The following is a 19,726-nucleotide window of genomic DNA, read 5'->3' on the forward strand; positions in this document are numbered from 1 at the left end:
AAAACAAAAGCGAATCCAGCAGCACCGACCTCAGAGATGCGGAAGGGCGGTCGGCGCCCGGCAGCGCATCCAGCTCCTCCGGGCTCCTCACGGCTTCGGCTTCCAGGTGGAGGGCTCTCGACGCGGGGCGGCGGCGGCGGCGGCGGCAGAGAAGGCTGAGACCGCTCCTCTTCGCTCCGGAGCCTCCCTCAGACTCAGCACCTGGAGCGGCGAACAGCTCCGCGCCTCATTCCGCTGACCCCGCCTCCTCCGCGCCGCCGTAGCCAATAGAGATCCGAGCCCCGCCCAGGGGGTCGCCCATTGGGGGGCGCCATCTCCCCTCCCTTCGGCCCCGCCCGCGGGTTCTTCTGTCTCTCTTGCTAGACCAAATCCCCGAGAGCCCGCCGGTGTTTTCGTACAGCCTTCTGGAACTTGTAGTCCTTTAAGGACGCGGAGTGGGCTCATATCTCCGGCAGATAATGAGAGATAGACTGCATTTCCCAGGGTGCATTGACAAAACCGAGGCGCTGAGGAGGGCGGGAGGACTGTTTCTATAGCAAAGGCGGCTGGTTGGGGACGGCTGACGGAGTAATGGGGCAGGCCGCCGGACCCTCGAAGGATTGTGCGTGACTTCGGGCAGCCTCCTTTGGGAGGCCGTTTCCATTCTCTTTTCACCTCGGTCCCCACCCGGGGACTCTGGGCCTCAGTTTTCTTATCTGGAAAGAAGGGCGTGGAGTCGTCTCCCCGCCCACACTCCGCGGTGTTAGGGCAAACCGAGGGCGAGCTGCCCAGCAAAGGTGAGAGAGGATGGAGACCTTCGGCTTGAGAGTGGAAGGGGCGCATTCTGAACTTTATCTCTTTGTTTTTGCCTCTATCTTGTCATAGAGGAGCGCTTTGTTTTTGGTCATTTTCCTTGGGCCATCAAGGCCTTCTCATCCCGGATTCTGGCCTCCTTCACGCCATCCCCCGTACCGCAGCGTCTCCCACAGCGTAGCCAGAGGGCGCTTCTGCTTAAAACCCTTCACCAGTCTTCCCATTGCCTCCGGAATTAAACCCACATTCCTCAGTGTCAATCTAAAGGCCCTTCAAGATCTGGACTCCACCTTCTTGCAACACTCTGAACTTCTTTGGAAGCTGGGAAGCCTTAAGCACTTGTTCTCTCCCGTGGGTGCCTCCACCCTGCACTCAGCTAATGCCTCACACTCTTCAAGCCCCAGCCTAGACGCTGCCTCCTCAGTGAAGCCTTCCCAGATGCCCGGCTCCATATGAGGTACCTCACCTTGTGTTTGAGCAGCACCCTCTACTTCCCCCATTCTACTTGTGTATTTGAGTATCTGTCTTCCATATTAGATTATAAGATCCACAGAAAAGGGACCGTGTCTATATTATTCACACTTACAGTCCAGTGCCTGTAGTGTCTGGTGCATGGTAGGTACTCAATAGATATTTGTTGAATTGAAAATGAATGTATTGTCATTGAATTTCGCATGATCTTGATCTCCTATGGTTAGGCATTTCCCATTGCTGAAAGTGTTCAACTAGAGGGATACCACCGCCTTGAAGAAATGTTTATGTTATTCAAACAATGGATTGAAATTTTGCCTGAGTGCTTTGAGGGCCTTTCCAGTCCTGTGACGCAAGGGAGTGATAGATTCATGTCTGTCATTCCTTGGAAGTCCTGTCAGTTCTCCCCTAAATGTCATCAGTTCTTCATGTTCCTCTATTTCTAGCTGTTGGCCCTTCTTCTTTCTGTGCCTAAACACCCTACCTCCCACTCCCTTTCTGGGAAAGATCTTTTGCTCCTGTCAGTTATGGAATAAAGGCAGTCTGAGATCCCTGCCCTTCTTTCAGCCCTCTGCTCAGCATCATAGGGCCCTGGTGGTGATATCCCACCTTGCTAGGTAGCATCTTTTCTGATTCTTTTTCCACTCAGGGCCCTGATGTTGGCCAGATGGTCCAATTAATCCCACACATGCTTCATATGTCACCACATCCAGACATTTTGGATATATCTTAGCTAAAGCATTCTTGGGAGAATGCCTTAATAAATGGGAATAGTTAATTCGTGGCCAAAGAAGTAACCAGGGAGGCTGTTACCCTGAACCTGATTCAAACCAAAAAGACAGAGCCTGAGAAAGCAACCCTGCCATCCTTGCGCTGATGACATCCAGGGAGGGAAGGCTAGAATGGGGGAAGGAGTCAAGTGGATTGCACTTAGGAAAGAACTAACAGGACTTCTAACTAACAGGCAGAGGGGCTTTGATCCTGGCTAAGCCATGAGGAAAGGCCTTTGGAGCTGGGCGGACAGATAGTGGGGGAGCTCATTACTGAAGATGAGGAAACTGTAGGAGGGAGGAGGAAATGGGGTTTGTGCTGACACAGAGTGCCTAATTTTGTGGATGCAGTGAGAGCAGAGGTTGTTGGAAAAGTGGGAAGGGGAGGACTACACCACAGGGTGGACACCAGCACAGCATCGGCAGAGTATCAGCAGAGGACTACCAAAGAAGACCGCCTGGAGCAACAGTTGAAACTCTAGAGGTCAGTTTAGCCCTTCAGGAGTAGTGCTAGTTTTCAGGAAATTGTTATAAGTAGGGTAAAAGTCAGGGTTCCACGATTCTCCCAGAAAGCAGGGACTAAAATTGCATCGGCCCAGCCAAGCAGATTCAGGAAACCTGGATTCTAATTCTGACTTTGCCTCTGATTAGATGTATGACCCTGGGCTGGACCTGTTTCTTCAGTTGTAAAATGCTATTTATTGGTGGTAGGGAGCAGATAATAAGGTGGAGGTGGGGGAATTCAAGCCCATTTACTAGCTGTGGGACCTTGTACACACTACCTTCTCAGATCTACAGTTTGCTTATTTGACAGTGTTGTAATGGAGAAATGAGACGCCTTATGTAAAGCACTTCATAAATATTAAGAACTTAATGAACGTTTGTCTGTTTCCACATTCTTCATCTTGGATTATCAGTAGTTGGTTTGATTGTGAACAAATAGGCAGGGGGTAATGTCCTGGGCAATCTGGGTTCAAATCCCCATTCTCTCTCTTATTAGTTGTATGATTTTGGTCAGGCATATGCTCAATATATTTGTTTTGTCTTTTTTAAGGAGTGGTTTTAGAGCAGAGAATTGTGAGAGAAAGGAATTCTAGATGCTTATAAACTAGAGTTGCAAAGGATTCCAGGGGAACACTGAGCTAGCCTGCTACCTTGTCAGAGAGGCAAAAGGTCTCAGTGAAGTTCCATAGGTCTTCTAATTCATTAACAAGGGGATTAACCAGAATGCTGAATCTCAGACATGGGGCTGGAGTGATTAATCAGGGCTTGCTCCTCTCAGTATATCAGGCTGAGAAATATAACTTTATTCTAATGATAATGAAGTTTTTTAAGAAGATGTGCATTTTGAAAAGGTCTAGGGCCTGTGTGGAAAATGACCAGGAGAAGATGAGGCTTAGATGTAGGTTGCAAGCTGCTGCAGTGATCAGGCACGGCATCAATGAAGATGGAAAAAAGGGGTAGATCTGAGATGTATTAAGGAGGTAAATATTCAGGGAATTCCCTGGCAGTGCAGTGGTTAGGATTCGATGCTTTCACTGCCATGGGCCTGGGTTCAATCCCTGGTCGGAGAACTAAGTACCCACAAGACACGCAGTGTGGCCAAAAAAAAAAAAAAGAAATATCAAGAGGACTTTGTGAGTGATGAGCTGAGGGTGTGGCAGAAAGTGGGGAGTCAAGGGTGATGCCCAGGTGTCTGCCTTGGGTAACTAGGTGAATGCATGGTGGTGCTTTCCTCTGAGGTATGGAATAGTAAAGGAGTAGGTTTAGGCAGGAAGAGGAGGAGGTGAGTTTGAGGTGAGTGGGACATCAGGTGAGATGTCCATTAAGTGATTTGGAGCTTATCTTGGGAGAATGCCTTAATATATGGGAGTAATTAATTCATGGCCAAAGAAGAAGCAATCAGGGAGACTATTACCCTGAACCTAATTCAAATCAAAAAGACAGAGCCTGAGAGCCTGTCATCCTTGAGAGATCTGATCTGGAGAAAGAACCTTAAGTTATCAAGTTCTTAACATATACATCATAACTGAAGCCATGGAAGTGAATGAAATCCTTCAGTAGAGAGGGTGAAAGAGAAGACCAAAATTCCTTGGGAAATGCCAACATTTAAGGGACAAGTAGGGGAAGAGGAGCCCAGAAGTAAATGTGAGAACAGAGAGACAGGAAGAAAACCAAAGAATGGTGTGCCACAGAAGCCAAATGGAGGAAGTGAAGTAACGTGCTGTAGTCTAGTAAGCCAAAGTCTGAACAATTGAACCCCAGATTTAGCAACACAGAGGTCACTGGCAATCTTGGAGAGAGTAGTTTCAATGGAGCAGCAGGGGCAGAAGTCTGAGTGTGTGGGAAGTGGATGTAGATAACTCTTGTTAGGGGTTTTGAAGGGGAGGAGAGAAAACCAGAAAGGATGTAGAGTTAGGAGACAATTTTAAGTTGGGAGAGATTAGGACATTTAAAAATGCTCATGGGGAAAAGCCAGTATATGGATGGTTGAGGATACAGGGAAGAGAAGGGTTGAAGGACGAAGTGAGGTCACCAAGAGGATGGGAGGTGGTGGGGTTCAGAGTGAGCCTCAGGCGGGAGAAAGGAAAGGAAGGAGTTGGAGATGCAGGTAGGTCAGCAGTTTGGTAGGTAGGTAGTTGGGAGGTGGGCTCAGGAAATGGAGGGAATTCACACCTGATAGCCATTACTTGTGATGGGAGGCAAGGATATCTACTCAGTGTGAGGAAATGGGATGGGGTGGGAAGCTTGGAGAAAGAGGAAAATGTTCAAGATGGCTGCTATGGAAAAGAGGAGGGAAAGCTAATAGCAACCCACAGAGACTGCAGGGCAGTGGTGAGGGACTGCTGAGGCTGGAGGCCATGGGTTTGTGGGGGCACTAATCTATGAGGTATGGGCTCTCTTCAGCATCCCATCAGCCCTGAGATAGGCCTGGAGAAGGCTACTGGAGAGGCTGATCCAAGGCTGGGCTTTGCTGGACAAGGGAGACAATTCTTTAAGGAAGTTGAAGATGCTGACAAGAGAGGTGGAAGAGGTAGTCCACCAAGAGGAAGGAGGGGAAGCCAGAATGGAGTGGAAAGATTGGAGGGGTGGGGTTCTCAGTGGAGTGAGAGAATAGATGTGATGGGTGGGAGAGAAGAGCAGGGAGGGCAGGCATGTTGGTCAGAGGTAGAGGAGCTATGGGCAGGGGCAGAGTGGCTGGATTGGACAGAGGAGATCATGGGTTTGAAAGGCAAATTTGTTGGATGGGTCATTGGCAAGTCTTCCAGGAGGATGACTGCTTTGAAGGAGAGAGGAAGTCTGGTAGCCCTTTGCCAAACTGTACACTGAGTGAGAAGTTAACAGGTGACGGCCAGGAGGAGGGATAGGGTGCAGAGCATTCTGACATGAGTGTCACAGGAATCAAGATGTTGGGAGCTAAGAAGGAGCCCTCTTATCCAGGGCATGATGGGTAAGGAGGAAGAGAAGCAAGAAGCTTTCTCATATATTTTCACAGAAGTATCGTCTCAACATCATCTACACATGATCAGTTTTATAGACACCTAAAAGGCAGAATGTCTAGGAATAAAATTAACCAAACCAAAAAAACAATTCCAGATTTCATGATGAAGTTTTAGCAACCAAGTTCAATGGTAGTGATTCCTGCATTTATATTTTGGTATAGTTTGTAGTTTTCAGTACGTGCATATCAACTAGAAAACCTGTTTAACAATTTTGCAAATTTCGTTTCTTAGCAACTATTTGTTTTCTCAGTTTAGAACATAAATTAGAGAACTTGTGTTGACTTTTTTTTTCAAATGTAGAGTTTAGAGCTTAATTCATGCCTTTGAAATGCCATGCATTTGAAATGTAGCCATTTTCCTTTCTGCATCCTTGAAAAGGATTACAAGAATATTATTAGTCTTTCAGATAATCTTGCCGGCACATACAGACTTGCCACAAGGTTCTCCTATCAGTAATGTTGGATTGTGAGTGATGCTGCAGAAGTGTTGTGTATGAGATATTTAAGATGAGTCAAATAAGCAGCCAACTTTAGGGTTTCCTAAACAGCAGCTCAGTTTATAATTAAGAGACTTGGTATAGAATATGAAATGTGCATCTAAATGTTAGTTGAGCAAAATTACCTCCGTAATTTCTAAAGAAAAAAGGACAAAATCAGTTAATTGCTCTGGACAATCTCTCTCTCTTTTTTTTTTTTTAAAGCAGTATTATTTAAAAATACTTTTGTATGGGGGTAATTCCCTGGGGGTCCAGTGGTTAGGACTCGGTGCTTTCACTGGGTTCAATCCCTGTTCTGGGAACTAAGATCCCGCGCAGCGTGGTCAAAAAAAAACCCCAAAACTTTTGTATTGTTGATATGTTGATATGTCTTTGTAATCTTGAAACAGACCTGCTATTCCAGCCCCTTAAAGCAGGGGGTGCTCAGAAAATATTTCGTGAATCAACTCATGAATGTTATGATAATCTGTCCATTGTTTAAAATTCTTCCTTTCATCTTAAACTTTCATAAAATATTTTTATAAAAGGAGTGATTCCTCTTAAACATAAGTCAGATCATGTCACACCTCTGTAAAAATGCCTCCAGTGGCTTCTTTGTCTCTTTGAGCGCAAGCCTTTCAGCCTTTATGATGGCTTACAGGGCCATATACACTCTTACTCCTGTAGCTTCTCTGCCTCATCTCCTAGGCTCCTTCTGCTTCAGCTCATTTGACCTCCATGTTATTCCTTGATTGCATCAGGTACACTTTGGCCTCAGGGCCTTTGCACTTGCTGTTCCCTCTGCTTGAAAGATCTTCCCTAGATATCCTCACGGACATCCCATATAAAATGGCAGCCTTTCCTCTCCTGGCACTCTCTATCCCCCCTTCCTGCTTTTTTTCTCCGATAGCACTTATTACCACCTGACATATTATACATTCTTTTACTTATCCGTTTATTGTCTGTCTCTTCCCCACTCTCACTCCTCCATTAACCCACTAGAATGACCTCTCCTTTAAGGTAGAGACTGTGTCTATTTTGTTTACTGCTCTACTCACAGCACATGGCACAGCACCTGGTACATAACAGGTACTCAGAAAAACATGGTGAATGAATAAGAATAACATTATCATCTCTAGTACATGATCCTAACATCTATTTTTATTTTTCCATGCAGTCCACATGTAGGACACATGTATTTAATATTTCATATTCTGGAAATCATAGATTAGGTATAATTTTGAGTTCTGCTTGTTTTTTTCAACATGTAATAAGCATTTTCCCTTGCTAAGATTGAATTCTTTTCTCAATTGTTCATTCTCTCATTCATTCAACAAATAGCTAATGAGGCTTTTCTATGTTCCAGACAGTGCTAGGACTACAGTAGTAAATAAGATGCAGGACTTGCCCTCGACGAACAGAGATTCTTTATAAACACCATCTTTAATGATTGCCTGATATTCCATCAAACATCATACTATACTTAACTGCTCTCCTATTTGAGACTTTTTGTTTATTATTAATAATGATGTAATGAATATCTCCAAATATATACCAATTACCCTTTACAAATTATTCTTTAAGGTAGATTCCCGAGTGAACAGTTACTGGGGTAAAGGATTAAATATGCTTTTGGGGGCCTCCCTGGTGGCGCAGTGGTTAAAGAGTCCGCCTGCCGATGCAGGGGATACGGGTTCGTGCCCCGGTCTGGGAGGATCCCATATGCCGCGGAGCGGCTGGGCCCGTGAGCCATGGCCGCTGGGCCTGCGCATCCGGAGCCTGTGCTCCGCAACGGGAGAGGCCACAACAGTGAGAGGCCCGCATACCGCAAAAAAAAAAGAAAAAAAAAATATGCTTTTGGTTTCTTTAAGATTTTTTTTGGGGGGGATGTGGACCATTTTTAAAGTCTTTATTGAATTTGTTACAATATTGTTTCTGCTTTATGTTTTGGTTTCTTGGCCCTGGGGCATGTGGGGTCTTAGCTCCCTGACCAGGGATCGAACCTGCACCCCCTGCATTGGAAGGCGAAGTCTTAACCACTGGACCGCCAGGGAAGTCCTGCTGTTGGTTTTTTGATACCGTCTGCCACATTGATTTCAAAAAGTGGTGGTACCCATTTTACCCAATTGCCAGTACGAATGTTCCAGCTTTATCACAACCTCTCCAGTACTGGACATTACTTTTCAGTTTTGGCTCATATAACATATAAAATGACCTTTCCTTTTATTTTTGCATATAATTGATGTCTAGTAAGAGTGCATATTTTTGGTTTTCTTCTTTTGTCATTGTTTAGTTCAGTGGGTCCCTAGGAGGCTCTTGGAGGGTGATTGTAGATTGTGCCCAATGTTTAGCACACATTGTTGGCTTATAGTATCTTAGAGTTGGAAGGGACTGTATTCATCATCCAGTTCAACTAAAATTCCTGATAGATGGCTTTCCAGCCTCTGTTTGTATACTCCTGGCAATGGGGACCTCACCACCTCACAAGGAAGTCTGTCTTGTTTTTGCCCTGTTCTACAGGTGTTGACCTGGCATGCAGTCCCTGTGGCTCCTGTGTGGCCCCATTTCTGCCCTCTGAAGCAGCAGAGTCCACGCACCAGATGTTACAGAACCTCCCTACCTTGGCTGCCCATCTCTGCAAATATGTGACCAGACTAGAGTGGTCAACCCCAGGTAAGTCTGGCAGGCCCAGAGGCCAAGACACTGTCCCACTCACAAGTCTGCAGCGGCTGTGTCAGCAACCTCTTTAGCTGGGTTCATATGAATCTCAAGGTCAGCTGAGATTCTAAGACCTTCTTTACATGACCTGAAGCCTCTTATCCCACGCTTCTGCAGTTGATCTTTTTTTAGATGTTGGGGGTAGGAGTTAATTAATTAATTAATTAATTTTTGCTGTGTTGCGTCTTCGTTTCTGTGCGAGGGCTTTCTCTAGTTGTGGCAAGTGGGGGCCACTCTTCATCGTGGTGCGCGGGCCTCTCACCGTCGCGGCCTCTCTTGTTGCGGAGCACAGGCTCCAGAAGTGCAGGCTCAGTAGTTGTGGCTCACGGGCCCAGTTGCTCCGCGGCATGTGGGATCCTCCCAGACCAGAGCTCGAACCCGCGTCCCCTGCATTAGCAGGCAGATTCTCAACCACTGCGCCACCAGGGAAGCCCCTGCAGTTGATCTTTTTAAACCTGAAAACAGGACTTTGCTTTTCTCCCTGTTTTTTTTCAATGTGTTGGTAGAGAAGCTGCCCTGGTCGACTCCTGCTGTCTAAAATGGGGATAATAAGAGTCATTCTGACAACTTCATGTGTTGGTGTGATGATTGAATGAGTTGCAGAGTTGGACATTTTTCACTCATTTTGGTTGCCTGGCAGCTGAGCCTCCTTCCTGTGCTTGAGGAATTCCACGCGTCATGAAGTGGAGCCATTTTCCTTTGCAGCTAAGGCCTGGGCATCGGCCTCAGGCTCAGCCTTCTCCAGTCAAACAAGCCCCCCATCCCCATGCCACCCCTTACCAGTTTTGAATTGGAAGCCAGTGACAGCAAAGGAGCAGAGTCTGCTTTACAACCCTTTTAGTGACTTGATGGGTGCAATCTGTTTCCAGTGACTGCAGTTTTATGGGTACCATCGAGCATAAGGGTGTCTGTGGTGTAGGTAGCAGGGACAGTATGCTAGACTCTAGTCATGATGATGTCTCCTTAGACCATTGCTGAGTTAGGGTTTGGGGCATTGTTCCTGACTCTGTGCTTCCAAGTCTGAGTCTCAACTCTCCTGGAGATTTTGTGAGCTATATACAGGATATGAAAAGTGCATTGAAAAATGCTAAGCACCACACATATACAAGATATTATTGTTTGGGATTTTGATACTTAAGTAGTGGGCATGAGGGGAACGGGGGGAGGTTCGCCTGAGCTCTTTACCTGCTGAGAATTCAGACAGGTTTAGACATGCCTGGAAAGCTGGCTGGTGGGAGGGTGTGATGGCAGGAACTTGTGGGCTAGACACTGGCTCAACAATTAAAGACTGACCGCTGACCCCAAGGCCGTTGGAATGGAGATGTCAGTTGCCAGAGGGCCTGCTGGGCACACACAAGTGGACTGGCTACTTGCCCTCTCCTACCCTTGGGCCATTACCAAAAGCCAGGGCCAGGAGGTGGGGCTAGGCTATAAAGCAGGTCACCTGTGGCTGTGCAGTTGCCTCTGGGGTATCCTCACTGGGGTGCAAGAGGAAACCTGTCTGAATATGCCCCCCACCTGGAACCACAGGAGGGTTTATGAGTAAGTTGGGATTCCATCTTGGGCTGCCTTCAGGCTGCCCTTTGTCCCACTGAGCTGTGGCTTGGAGCTCTCCAGCCCTGCCTGGCTGTGCCTCTAGCGTCCTGCGTCACGGGCTGCCATCTGAGTCCATCAGCCCTGGATGACCCAGAGTGGGACTGAGGCTGGCACTGCTGCTGTGGTCATTAATGGGCCCTTGGGAGCTTTGTGATGTTGAGTACAGCCTCTCTGGGGACTTCCTATTTTGAACCTCAGATCACTCCCAAATCAGCCTGGCTCGATGTGTGTATGGGGTTGTGGTGCTTCTGCCTTAGGGCATTCCCTGAACGCTGAACACCATTACTGGGCCTGATCCCTGCCTTTGCCCAGTACCCTGGTGCACCTCCAGGGAGGACCGAGATCTTGATGTGTCCAAATCAGCCAGAGGTCATGTATTGGGCCTGGACCATATGGTCCTGCCTTTCAATGTCTAAGTTACTTTGTGTCAGGTAGTACCCTGGCACTTTACATGCTTCCTCTTATTAAATCTTCACCACAATTCCATGAACTAAGTACCATTATAATTCCTATTTTACAGACAAGGAAACTGAGACCCATAGAGGTTACAGGACTAGCTCAAGGTCACACAGTCAGTAAGTGGCAGAGCTGAGCTTGTCATTCACCAGCAGAGCCTGAGAACTGCCTTTCCTTCAGCCCATTCCACTGTGGGGCAGCTCTGTCTGTTGAAGTGTTTTCTCTTACATGGAGCTAAAATTTTCTCCCTAAGTCAGTCTTATTCTTGTTTCTGCTTATTCCAGTGGCCCACTGTGGCAGCTCCTGGTCTCCCAGTGTTCCGGCTCAGTTCTCTACTCCATTCATGGTTGGGGTACTTCATCTTCTTCCTCTGGTAATATTTGAACCATTTTGTATCAGCTAAGTCCTTAGGACAATCACTGCAGGAAGATCATGGCTGGGTAGCTCTCTAATTCTCTAGTTACCTTGACTCTAAAAGTACTAGGATCCAGTCTGTCCCACTCCTGAATGGGTTGTGTCAAGAAATAGTCAACCTAGCCACTGGCTGTAGAAGGGACTTGGGAGAAAGTTCTCCTTCACTGAGAAAAATGGCAGAAAAACAGTCAAAACAGCAGAAACAGTATTAATACTATGCTAAGGTTTTTGTTGCTTCTGTCTCCCTGACTGGAATACAGGCTTCCTGAGGGCAGGGATTTTTGCTAGTTTTGTTTACTGCTGTATCCCCAGTGCCTAGAATGGTGCCTGGAACAGAGTGAATATACAAATATTTATTGAACGAATGACTAGTACAGTTCCACATCCAGTGTCACCTCCTTAGGTTACTAAGTTGTTTTGGAGAATAATGTGATCTCCCCAGCCTATGGCTTTGCATTACCTCACCAGTAGTTTTTCTGATTTTGTTGTAATTTTGATTCATAACCATATGTAAAGTACATTTGATAAATAATCCTGCCTCAAAAACAATTTTCTTTGATCTGGTAAACCCAAGTATAAACTGGAATTTGGTTCAGCTTGGTGGAGAGCAAGGAGGAGTTACTGGATTTCTAGTCTCCTGTCCTATGGAAAAACATTCTGTGACTTTCTGCTTTGAATTTTGAGCTTGAATTCAGAATGTAAGTCTACCAGGAAACAACGAAGTGAGAGGAATGTTAGTCTCTACATTTTCTTCTCATTCTCTGTATACAAAAAAATACATCTCATTGTTGAAAATGAGAAAATACAGGTAAGCAAAGTGATGAAATTAGAAACCACTTATATTCTCACCATTCAGAGATGGTTATGGCTATTATTTTTCTGTTTATATTAAATATGAAATTAGCTGACATCTGACATGGTGATTGATTCAGTGAAGGAGCTACCTTTTTATGATGAGAAGGTGAACGTGGGAGATATAGATCTGGTTTCCAGCCCAGGTCGACCTGTGCTAAGAGGAGCCCACAGATCTGAGTCCAGCAAGGCACAGGGAGCAAAGGTAAATGGATGGAGTCACCTCCAGTTTACATCCCAGAATCTGACCTTGGAGTGCGACCCCTAGAAGTGCAGGAGGCTAGACTGGGAAGTAAGTGAGGAAAACAGCTTTGACCTGGCTGAACATCCCGGATTTGACATACAGCAAATTTCATGATATTTTCCTAGAAATGGGAGTATCTTTTCTGAAGATACTGAAGAACTGAAGTTGAGATAATCTTGGAAGAGTTGGCCCAAGGATGACTCTCAGAAAGACAGGCTGTGTAAGCAAGGCTCTGGGAACTGTGAACACAGTGAGGGCTTACTGTGTAATTGGCTGGTTTTCTCTGGACCAGTTCTTTTCCACCCTGATTTTCTAGGGAGGGACCACATCACTTCTGGTTCATGACTCACTGCAGGAAAATGTGAAGATCTGTGTGACTTGAACCTGAGGTCAAGTTCTTGGGCAACTTAGCACCTTCAAGCTGCCCTATATGGGATTCCTAGGAAGCCTGGGGCATGGGCCAAGTAACTCATATTTTCTTTAAAGTTAATGCAAATTTGCGTTCTTCTCCCTGATATTTGTCTTAATATTAAAATAATATTTTAAAAAATCTTTAAGTGAAGTTGATATTCTAGGGGGCTAGGCACACAGGCACTTTGTGTAAATGTTTCTTGAATGAATGAATGTTGCTCACTCCCATCTCTGGGATGCTCTTGCTCAGGCTGTGGCAAGTCTGGAAAAGCATGATGGGACCACTGGGCTGGGAGGTAAAGGATTTAATACTCACTGGGCACCAGCTATATGCCAGGTGAATTGCCAGGTTTTTTTCCTACACAGCCTCAGTTTAGTCCTCATAATCCTACCAGGGTCCCTATTTTATAGGCAAGTAGTTGGAGAATCAGAGAAATTAGGTAACTTTCTCAAGGCCTGGAATGGGGCAGGACCAAGATGAAAATCTTGGTCTGTCTGGGCCTCTGATCCTTCCATATACCACATGGCCCACTGAGGCCAGTTCACCCATCAATTTCTTGGAGACTGCATGGGGAATGCGGCCCACTGCTGTGTCCTGGGGGCATGAAAGAAACTCCACAAGTCTATCTTCCTGTACTGAAGGCTGAAAGAACGGGGATCACAGAACTTGACTGTGGCAGGGGAAGGCAGCCCCTCTGGGGGTCTGGAGTACATACTTTCATTCCTAAGCTGGCCAAGTTGGGGACCCTGGGATGCTCCATGAGGAAAAGGGCACACTTGCTATGTTATTTCAGGATAACAATCATTCTGGATGGTTGTTGGCATTTGTAGTTCATTTAATCTTTTGAACTTTGTTCCTAGTCTGTTATAGCTCAAGTTCAAGTTTCACTGTCTCCACTCAGCTATGAGTTGAGTGTCCCTGGCTGAGGGACCCACCATGGCTTTGTGGAACTCTCCAAAAGCACAAATTATAAGGTTATTGTAATTCCAGATTATTCACAGATGTCCGGGGGTGGTTGTTAACATGATTATTCAGTGAGGGCATTGCAGTCCCTGAAGCAGACGTGGCCATTTCACCTTCCAAGAAGAGCCCACGATGTCTTTCTCCTCCTCTTTAAGTTAGTGTCATGGCACCTTCAACTCTTACTTCCAAAACTCCTTCCCTAGGACACAAGGCAGGCAGGCAGGTGTGTGTGTGTGTGTTGGAGGGTGGGTAGATTGGGGACTTGAGCCTAGAGAGCTGGATTCCTTAAGGCAATTATAAGTGGTTGCAAAAGGTAAATATGGTATAAACCCACAATATACAGGCTTAGAGAAGGAGCTGGAAGACTTGTTCCTGGGTGTTAACTAGCAGTGGTGTCTTTGGGAGGGAGTCCACACATCCTTCAGTTCTTTTACCTGCCTACATTTTTACCTTTTCTGACATGAACATGCATTGCTTTTCTAATAAGAAAAAAGAGAACTATAAACAAGTCCTATTGTTGGATATTTAGGTAATTCTGATTTTTTATGAGTATAAGCAGTGCAGAGCAGGAATAATTACCTGAAAATGAGTTAAAAATTGTAATGCGGGGGCTTCCCTGGTGGTGCAGTGGTTAAGAATCCGCCTGCCAGTGCAGGGGACACAGGTTTGAGCCCTGATCCGGGGAAATCCCATATGCTGCGGAGCAACAAAACCCATGCTCCACAACTACTGAGCCTGCACTCTAAAGCTTGAGAGCCACAACTACTGAGCCCGTGTGCCATAACTACTGAAGCCCTCATGCCCAGAGCCCATGCTCCGCAACAAGAGAAGCCACCGTAATGAGAAGCCCGCGCACCACGACAAAAAGTTGCCCCCGTTTGCCACACCTGGAGAAAAGCCCGCGCGCAGCAACGAAGACCCAACGCAGCCAAAAATAAATAATTTTTTTTTAAATTGTAAAGCACAAAAAGACCGCTTCTCTAAATTCTGAAAAGCTGATAAAATTGCTTAAAGATGTTTAAGGGGGTTTTAAAACTGCTGCAGTGTCAGCAGCAGGTCCCTGTGCAAAAAGCAATGACGAGACATAGTAGTTTTCAACCCAGTCATTCTTTCAATAATGGTTCATCAGGTTGACCAAAATACCACATTTTAGAAACTTGTAAACTTCTCTTTTGAAGCACCTTCGGTACCATTCACTGGCACGCGGGTGGGAAGTGAAGGCAAGAATCTCATCTGGTTGTTACCTCTGAGTTCGTGGAGTGGACCTGAGGCCCAGTCATAGGCTGGCAAGGTCGTGTGCCCATAGAAGTCACTTGACCCTGGTGAGTGACCCAGAAGCAAGGTGGGGTGCAGATTGCTACTTCAGTGTTGAAAACATCAACTCCAGTCATTCAAGTGGCTTTTCTATTTAATGTCTTTTAAGTTACAACAACAGACTGTTGTTTCTTATGAAAAAGAAAACTGGAGAAGTCTCTTTTGTCTACCAACCCCAGCTGTTCCCAGAGCCGCTGTGACCTAACCAGCACTCTCGGTGGCCTTAAGCCCCATGTCCAGCTGCACCCTCTCTGCCTTACCCCTGCCTGGAATCATCCAGCCTTCCATCTTCTCTGTGGGGCTTCAGAGCTGTCAAGCTCTACTGGGACAAAAGAAAATTAGCACCACCACAGAGATTAGCCCGTTTCCAACTCAGCTGGCTCTTTGCCAGTCCTTTTATTCATACCTGGCCAGACATTAATTTCATTCCCCATGGTGGCTGTTTCCTGCTTGTCCAACTCTCCTCAAATTGTCCACCCCACTGCTGTCTCTGTCTCCAGAGACCGCAAAGTCTGCTGCCCTGGGAGAGTGGAGTATATCAGGTTCTCAGCTCCTTGCTTCCTTGCTTCTAACAGGATCCACATGACATTTCCAAGACCAACCTTCCTCCTAGGCTTTCCCTCCCGCCCTCTCTTGCCTCTTCCAGGACCCAGTTCCATAAATTACCCTCTTTCTCTGATTCTCTAATCCTTCCCTGTTCTTTCCTTTGCCCTACAAGCATAATTCTTTCCCATTCTAGAAAACCTTAACTTCACTTTCTCTTCCCTGGCACCTCCTACCCTGTCCTTTGAACAGGCATCTTGAAAGTAACCCATGGGCTTCCCTGGTGGTGCAGTGGTTGAGAGTCCACCTGCCGATGCAGGGGACGCGGGTTCGTGGCCTGGTCCAGGAAGACCCCACGTGCCGCCGACTGGCTGGGCCCGTGAGCCATGGCCGCTGAGCCTGCACGTCCGGAGCCTGTACTCCGCAATGGGAGAGGCCACAGCAGTGAGAGGCCTGCATACCGCAAAAAAAAAAAAAAAAAAAAAAGAAGCCCACATTTTGTGCCTCCATTTCCTTGGCTTCTTTTATTCCCCACCAAGTCTGGATTCTACCCCCATCATTCTACCAATACTGCCCTTGCTAAGGCCACCGGTGGCTTTTAAATTGTCAAATTATTAATGACATCTTTCCACCTGAACTGACCTACCTCTGTGATATGTGGTCAGTTTCTGTAACGCCTCCTTAAACTCATGATTTCATTGGCTTTTCTTGTCTCCTGATGCTTCCCAGCTGTTTCCTCTGACCTCCCGTCCTCTACCAATTCTTAACTACTGGTGTGCCCCCAGTTTTGTCCTTGGCCCTGCTGCTCAGCCTTCCTGCCTCAGCGTCTTCCCATGAGATTTTTAGTGAGAAGGGTTTTGGCTGTGGCCAGTGGCTGCCCAGCAGAGTACTTACTGTAGAACCAGAAACTATTAGATCTCTTTGATCTCCAACACAGCACATCAACCTTGACCCAGAAGATTAAATTTCTAGTAGTGGAAATTCGGGCAATGGACCCTTGGTGGATTTGATGCAGCCAAGTCTTGTATGTGATTCTTACATTCACCATAGGGGACCATCCCCTTCCTGCCCAGGACTCAACCAACCTGGGGGACTCAGAGCATGGCTCATGAAGGTTGTGTGCCCACAGGGCTGCTCCTTGTTACGTTTCAGAGTCTTCCATGTTGACACATGTAGCTCTTAATTCATTTGCCTTCATTACCCTAAGGCATTCCACTGCACGGATATACTACCGCACCTGTTCTGCTGATGAACATTAAGATTGTTCCTAGTTTTCTGATATTTCCCACAATGTTGTGGTAACGCTCTCATACTTGTCTCCTTTGCGCACATGCCGAGTTTTTCTAGGGTGTGTGTGCATCTTGGACTTTACTAGTGAATGCCAAGTGGCTTCCCAAAGATTGTACGATGTACACTCCCGCCAGCATGCAGTCAGAGTCCCCAACATTTTTTTTTTCTTTTTTTCCCTTCACGGGCCTCTCACTATTGCGGTCTCTCGCGTTGCGGAGCACAGGCTCTGGACGCGCAGGCTCAGCAGCCATGGCTCACAGGCCCAGCCGCTCCGCGGCATGTGGTATCTTCCCGGACTGGGGCATGAACCCGTGTCCCCTGCATCGGCAGGCGGACTCTTAACCACTGCACCACCAGGGAAGCCCCCCCAACATTTTAAACCAAAGGTAAAGATGAAAGTGCCACCTGTCTCAGTCTTGGCAGTCCTCTCTCTTAAACCCTGCTCCACAGTGAGGCTGTTTCCAACTTTTGCAGGATTGGAAGTTTCTCCTCTATGAGTGCCTGCTGCCAGGGCCAGCTACATAATATGTGGGAAGTGTCCAAAAAGCAGGAAAACGCTTTTTTCTTTTTTCCACAGTTTCTCTCTCAACCTGTAGCACTGTTTTTAATTTGTTATTTAATGTTGTGCTTCGTCAGGCACAGGGGTTACTCACAGCTCAAGTGCAGCCCCTCATAGTGCCTGGGGCCCTGCCCCATGACATGGCGCACACACCCAACCGTGACCCCTCCCGCGCCTGTGCTCAGACCCCTACCAGTGTAGGCATGGCCACTGGGTGGGAGCGGTGGGCAGGTGGTGGGGACCTGTCCCAGGGAGGCGTGACCTCGAGTGAATCAAGGCGCTCAGCTCTTGGCACATGCTCTGTTGTCCCATCAGACTTCAATTACAAAACACAAACTCAAAGACAAAATTATTAAGGATTTCGAGATGATGACCTCAGAGCATTAAATCTGGAGTGCAGGGCCCCGTTTCAATTGCACTGGTCACTCGCCCATGAAGCCAGCCTGCCTGCCACACCCCTCAAACCCAGGTGCCCAAGATCCTGTCGCCTGCCCTGTTCTGGATTAGCGGAGGACCCAGTGTGAGTATGTTGAATTTTATTAGCATAGGCATCATGGTTTCTATGAAAAGGTCCCCTAGTTGTCAAGTTTGTGTCTCTTTGGAGTTTGCATTCCTCTTTTTGTTCCTCAGTGGCTTCAGCCACTTGACCTGATTCTTTTTTTGGTTCTCTGTTTCTCGGTGTGGCAGTATGTTTTTTCACTACATTTGCAGACATGTCGCTTAGGCCCAGGTACCAAAATAATGTCTAAAACTATATGACGGGGGACTTCCTTGGTGGGACAGTTGTTAAGAATCCGCCTGCCAAGGCAGGGGACACAGGTTCGATCCCTGGTCCAGGAAGATCCCACATGCCATGGAGCAACTAAGCCTGTGCACCACAACTACTGAGCCTGCGCTCTAGAGCCCATGCCCCACAACTACTGAGCCCACGTGCCACAACTACTGAAGCCTGCACACCTAGAGCCCGTGATCCGCAACAAGAGAAGCCACTGCAATGAGAAGCCCGCGCACCGCAATGAAGAGTAGCCCCCGCTCGCCACAACTAGAGAAAGCCCATGAGTAGCAACAAAGACCCAACGCAGCCAAAAATAAATAAATAAGTAAATTTAAAAAAAACCCTATATGATGAAAAAGTATGGAAACTCTTTCTAGAGACGAAGTCAGCTACAGCTCTGTTTGGCTCATCCAATGTGTGGCTCCTCATCTAATCTAGTGAAATATAAAGTCAATGTGATAATCATCAGTGGAAGTAAGGCAATTTTGACTAACAGAACTACACTCCAACCCAAACAATAATAAGGCATGGTCAGAAATAGCATAAAAGCTAGTTTAAAAATATTTCTGAACAAATTTGTTTTTAAAATTGTAAGATTTTATTTTCTCAACAAATGTTATTTAGAATAGAAAAGTTAATTTCATATTCCATTCAATATGAGTAGAAAGTACTGAAATTGGATTTGGATCAGAATGTAAAATTTGAAGAGAGTTCTGGGATTTCTCGAGGTTGGGCAGCTAAAGACATCGTAGGAGAAATATTTTTCGTGTGTGTTAATATTCTTGCTGTTTAAAAATAAGTATTTGCCTTCAAAAAGGCATTTCTAAAAATAAATTTAGTTTCAGTTTTGTTTATTCTTCTCCTTTTCTTAAAAAAGTTGTTTGGACTAACATAGTTTTTTACTATTCCTATCCACTAAAATTTTCCAGAATACTAAATTTCCAAAATTCAGCCGGTGATAGAGTTTGCTAGGAAAAAATAATAGATTATAATGATGCAACAGGAAACACCCAAATTTCTGTTTATTTGTAATGTTTATTTGTAATGTAACTACCCAGCCATTCATTAACTGTTTGACCCAGAGCCTGGGGGGTCAGCCTCTGAATTTGTCATCTGGTAAACTGAGAGCAACAGAGCAGCTGCTTCCCTGCCTGGAGATGAGGTGATAGGTGGTTAGAAGGAGAGTGAGGAGAAAAGTTACATTTGTGGGGTGTTTGTTTTATGACACTTGTCTAACACGTATCCTTACTTAATCCTCACAACTGAGCCCCTTGGCAGGTGGGGAGACTGAGGCATAGAGCAGGACAGTCACTTGGCCAAGGCCACCAAGTGGAGAAGCCACAGAAGCCGTCCAGCTCAAACACTCTGTCCCTCTCAAGATCAGTGAGCCTACTGGTACTGAGCCCTGTGGTCTGCAGAAGGAAGTCGAGTGCTCTCTGAGGGCACACACGCCTCTGGTGTGCTGCTTCTTTCTCTGTTCTCCTTTCAGCTGTCCTTGGTCCCTCAGGGTCACATGGAGAGAAGCGGCTGCTTTCAGAGGCAGGCCCCTCAAGTGCTCTGTGCTGGTGGGGCCGTCCAC

General features: G+C 46.4%; 1 long non-coding RNA gene across 1 annotated transcript; it reads left to right on the plus strand.

Annotated features, from left to right (window-relative positions):
* Positions 1-570: 570 nt before the first annotated feature.
* LOC132480897 (uncharacterized) lies at positions 571-11,104 on the plus strand. The gene is made up of 3 exons (XR_009530696.1): positions 571-1,249; positions 8,532-8,684; positions 11,066-11,104. It is a non-coding gene; the product is annotated as an uncharacterized LOC132480897 (long non-coding RNA).
* The last annotated feature ends 8,622 nt before the right edge of the window (positions 11,105-19,726 follow it).

Source organism: Mesoplodon densirostris, chromosome 19 (assembly GCF_025265405.1).
Source record: "Mesoplodon densirostris isolate mMesDen1 chromosome 19, mMesDen1 primary haplotype, whole genome shotgun sequence".
Classification (NCBI taxonomy): Eukaryota; Metazoa; Chordata; class Mammalia; order Artiodactyla; family Ziphiidae; genus Mesoplodon; species Mesoplodon densirostris.